Source organism: Vombatus ursinus, unplaced genomic scaffold, assembly GCF_900497805.2.
Source record: "Vombatus ursinus unplaced genomic scaffold, bare-nosed wombat genome assembly UNPS02014775.1, whole genome shotgun sequence".
Lineage (NCBI taxonomy): Eukaryota > Metazoa > Chordata > Mammalia > Diprotodontia > Vombatidae > Vombatus > Vombatus ursinus.
Genome location: NW_020954553.1, coordinates 17,538,719 through 17,543,861, shown reverse-complemented (window position 1 = coordinate 17,543,861; position 5,143 = coordinate 17,538,719). Strand labels below are relative to the sequence as shown.

Below are 5,143 nucleotides of genomic sequence, written 5' to 3'. Positions count from 1 at the left end.
GAGACAATACATTTCAAACAAACTTTCCATTTGTCAATTTGCCCTCCCCCTTGTGGTGCCCAATCCCTGCACTTCTAAAATAGAATTCCCCCTCTGTCTCTCAGCCAAATCAAGAGAAACTGGAGACAGGTGGAGAAATCATCAGGAGAAGACACAGTCATCAATTTTAATAACCAACTCATCTCCCAGGCACCCATCCCTATCATGTCCTTTATCAGAGTTGTGAATTCTGCTTCTTCTTCCAAATCTCAGATCTTGAACTCTCTGCTCAGTAAGCACAAACATGATGTTTTTTTTCCACCATCACTTTCAAGACAGCAGCAAATCCTCCCTCTTAATGGGAGATATGGTAGAGATCTTCTGGTTCTGTCCAGGAGGAGTGATGAGGACAGATTTGAAAGATGTGTTGCCTTCACTAAGCTTTGTGGAGATGTCAAAGGTCATGAGACACAGCTCAGACTACTCCTGGAAATTGCTTCAGTCACAGTGGTCCTTGTGTCTGCTTCTGATAAAAGTGAGAGGATCGTCAAAATGGTCCAGGACCTATGGAAGTCAACAAAACATTTGGTTTATTTGTTTGATGACAAAGAGGAGAATGTGTTCAATGATTCTGGGCAGAAAGTGAAGGCTGGGATTAGGAATAGAAATGAGGCTGAATTAATGGATGAACTTACAAGGGTCATCAATCACTTGCTGAAGTCTTCGGTCCCTTTCTCAGTTTGGAAGGCTGTGCTGAAGTTGCTCGGCACCATGGCTTTCTTGTAGATGTGGACAGGAAGGAGTGTCAGGAGGCTAAGGGAAAGGCACAAGCTTTGCTAGCCCTCATGAAAGAGATGAAATTGTCTGAAATGAAGGAGAGATTACTGCCCCTTCAAGGACAACTTTGGCACAAGTGGTGTAAGAAGGATAAGGAGCTTTGTCACCTGTGAGGGAAGGGGAACCGCAGTCTTGAACAGCACGAGAGTGAGATTGAGACAGAAAAACAAATGATAAGACAAACACAGCTAAAGAGAGCATTTCCTCTCAGTGACTTGATGAGATCTGTGCTTGAAATCCTCCAGTCTCACTCAGAGAAAGACAACAGCACTGAGCTGTACTTCCTCCAGTGGCTGAGCATGTTCATGGATAACCTGACCAGAGGTCTCCTGGAAAAACTCCAGAAGAGGTACAACCAGTTGTGGTCCCTGGTGCTAGCAGAAAACTAAAAGGGATCCAAGAGTACCTCCTTTAAATGCCAAGAAACGGAACTAGAAGCTGTCTCCAAGGAGATCAGGGATTTGTCCTTGGGTATTGAACATCTCCTGAGGGAGGCTGGCCAGATCTATGAAACTTTGGAAGAAGCTTCATCCTAAAGGGACACTGTGTTCTTCTCCCTTCCTCAAATTGCTGCTGACCTGATGGTTTCTGGGTACCCCCTTGGGCTGATGGATGGGGATGCTTCCTATGTCCTCCGAAGTGGATAGCAGCTCTTTTTGACATATTGATTGAGAAAATTGGTGACTGAAAGCTCTTTATTCTCTCTGTTCTTGGCCTCCAAAGCACAGGGAAGTCAACTCTGCTGAATGCTACGTTTGGCCTGCAGTTCAATGTCAGTGCAAGGCAATGCACACAAAGAGCTTACATGCAGTTGCTGAAGGTGGAGGAGACACTCTGGAAAGAGGTGGGCTTTGGCTTTGTCCTTGTGGTTGACACTGAAGGACTCCCAGCACCAGAACTTACTAGCAATTCACAGAATCGGGACAATGAGCTTCTAACTTTTGTTATTGGACTTGCAAACCTGACCTTGATCAATATATTTGGAAAGAATCCTTCAGAAATGCAAGATATCTTGCAAATTGCTGTCCAGGCCTTTCTGAGAATGAAACAAGTGAACATTTCCCCAAGCTGTGTTTTTATGCATCAGAATGTGGGGGAAATCACTGCTAAAGATCAAAACATGGAAGGAAGAAGACGACTGCAGCAGAAACTGGATGAGATGGCAGCCACGGCTGCAGAACAGGAACAGTACTCTGGTGTTACCTGCTTCAGTGATGTCATTCGGTTTGATGTAAACAAATATGTCCATTACTTTGCTCATCTATGGGAAGGGGATCCTCCAATGGCCCCTCCCAACCCCAGTTATAGCCACAACATCCAGGAACTAAAATGAGGAATTCTCTTGGCTGCCAAAAAAGAATCCAAAGGCAGCATGCTGAAGATATCTGAGGTGAAAGTCCGGATCCATGATTTGTGGAAACCCTTGATGAATGAAAACTTCATCTTCAGCTTTAGGAATACCAGGGAGATTGTGGCCATGATCAAGCTTGAAACAATGTATAACAACTGGACCTGGAATCTAAGAAGTCATGTGTTGGATCTGCAGAACCAACTGACCAATCGGATTCAGAATGGGGAAATTCAGGATCTTCCAATAAATTCTATTAAGGCTAACATTGCAGAAAAATATGAAGCTATCAGGCAAGAGCTTCAAAGATATTTTGATGAAGACCAAGAGAATGAAATCCTGATCCAGTGGAAGGGAAACTTTGAGAACAAAGAGAAAAATCTTAAAGAGGCACTTGTTTCAGAAAGTGTTAGAAAGTCTGATGATTTCTTCCATTCAAGGAAAAGTCAAGATAAACTGGATAAAAAGAAATCAGAATATGAAAAAGAGTTGTTGAGAAGCAGAGATGTGGCTCTGTCACTAATGGGTAAAGAATTAAGTGAGGAGGAGCTGAGAGAGACATTCAGTCAACTTTGGACAAAGTGGGTCTGTGAAGTTTCCCCAACTTCCCCTCCTGTTGAAGATCCCAATATTGATGTAGATTTGGAGAATGTCTTTCTGGACCATTTTAAACAGGAGCATAATGTGGCAAGTAAACTTCAAAATCATTCTAGAAGAAAAATGTTTTCCATTAATTATGAGAAACATGTCATAATGAAGGCAAAATTGATAGTTTTCAGACCCAACATAGCAGAGTGTGATAAGAAGATCATAATGCAAACTACCAAAAACATTATCTCATTGGTCACTGAAAATATTGAAGGTAAGTTGAGAATGGGAATGGATTATAATATAAGTTACTTCCATGAAATATCGCGATTGATAGACATGAACACTGATTCTGCATCTGAGGAGTCACGGTATTTATGCCATAGAGCAGCAGCTGATTTTAGGGACATGCACACAGCTTTCAAGAGAGCACATGATCCTGTCACATATCTAGAAAATAAGAGAGAGGATTTCTTTATGAGTTTTAAGATTTTAAGATTTCCTGCCAAGGTGCAACCTCTATTACAGCATTTGCTGACTTCCTGTGGAGCAAGCTCACTGCTTCCCTATTTATAGTCTTCTGGAAAAAGATAGCCCTTGACCTTGCTGGGAAGATTAGGGCTAATTGTCCTGCCTTCAGTGGAAACAGAGCCAACCTGGAGAAACACGTTCTCATCTCTTTGGCTAAGGAAGAAAACTTTGAGAATTACTGGGAATACATTCAGACACCAAAAAATTTTTTTTTAAGAATTACATTGAGAAAGAGATCCAGGCATACTGTGTAAGAAGAGGAAATGAGAGATTGAAGAATTTTTTAAGTAATAGTTTGGAATTTTTTAAGGAACTCACACTCTCATCTATTCAAGAATCAACTCTGGTGGCAAAATACCAAAACAATTCTGCATCTGTGTGGCCAGACACATTGTGTAATTGCCTTGGGCGTCATTTGACCCTTCCAAGAGGAGACTTAAGAAGCATTGAACACCAGGAGATAGATGACATTGAATTCCTCAAGGAAGCCATGATTGAACACCTGGATATTAGATTCTAAAATGCCAGAGAGGCCTGTGAAATTACATCTCTTTTAGAGAATGTTGTAGTTGAGATTCAGGTCGTGCTCTCTGCTCAGCTCCATGGCTGCTGGAAGCAATGTCCCTTTTGCAAAGCAGTTTGTACAAATACAGCCATAAATCATGGTGAGGACCACAGTGTCCCTTTTCATCGTTCTCGGACAGTCACTGGCACAAACTGGCACAAAACTGATGAGTTTTCAATTGATTTCTACACCAGCTATGTGGGAAGTGATCTCCAGTTTGCTCTTAATGATGGTAGGCACATCCCTTATGAGACTTATTGTCAGGCAGGTGGTAAATATGCCACGTGGAACATTACGCCAGACACATCTGCCCAGCCATACCGGAAATGGTTTGTGTATCGCTTCAGATCACAATTAGAAAAGCAATACAATTTCAGATTCAAGGGCAGAGGTCAAATTCCTGATGCATGATCCAGAATCACCAAGCAGGATGTGCTGAATGACCTGAATAAATACTAATTTTCAATGACTTCAAGTAGCCTCAATATAGAGCATTTCAAGAACTTGTTTTTACGGAAATGATTTTTCAAAATATGAATGTTCAAGGCATGGTACTACCAGACATAAATTATAATGTAGCAATCATCAAGACTCTATTTCACTGGCTATAAATATATATAAAATGAGTTTTAGTGGGACAGACTACACAACGAAGAACTAGAATCACTTGATCTTAATCTCACAGTTTTCAATAAGCAGGAATACAAATTATGAATGAAAGTACCCCTGTTTGCAAGAATTGTTGGAATATCTCAAAAAAAAATTTCACTGTAATTAGGTTTAGAGTACTAGCTAACACCAAATACCAGTATGAGTAAAAATGGATAAGTAATCTCAATGATAAAAGGTCACAGCAGAAGAGAATTAGAAAAGAAACAGAAAAGATACCCTTTTTATCCTTGACCAGGGGTACAATTCTGAAATAAACAAGCAAGATGGATAGTTAGAAAACATAGATTATATGAAATTGAAAACATTTCACACAAAAAATTAGCATAACTAATATAAGAAGAGGCAGAGTCAAATGGGAAAAAATTTGCATCAAATATCTCTGATTCAATACAGAGGTAATTAACAAATACATAACCAAAAAAGGCCATTTTCTAATGGTTAAGTGTTGAAAGGATATAAACAGTGTTCAAGAGAAAAATTGCAAACTCTTAGTAATCATAAGAAAAATCCTCAAAACCACTACTAAGAGAAATCACAACCAAAACAACCCAGAGGTTTGACATTGAAACAAGCCCTCTGGTAAAGATGACAAAAGATAGGAGTAATCAAAGTTTTACTGGGGG

General features: G+C 40.3%; 1 pseudogene; it reads left to right on the top strand.

Moving 5' to 3' along the window:
* Positions 1–4,307, top strand: part of LOC114044796 — a 6,091-nt pseudogene extending 1,784 nt beyond the window's left edge.
* Positions 4,308–5,143: the final 836 nt, after the last annotated feature.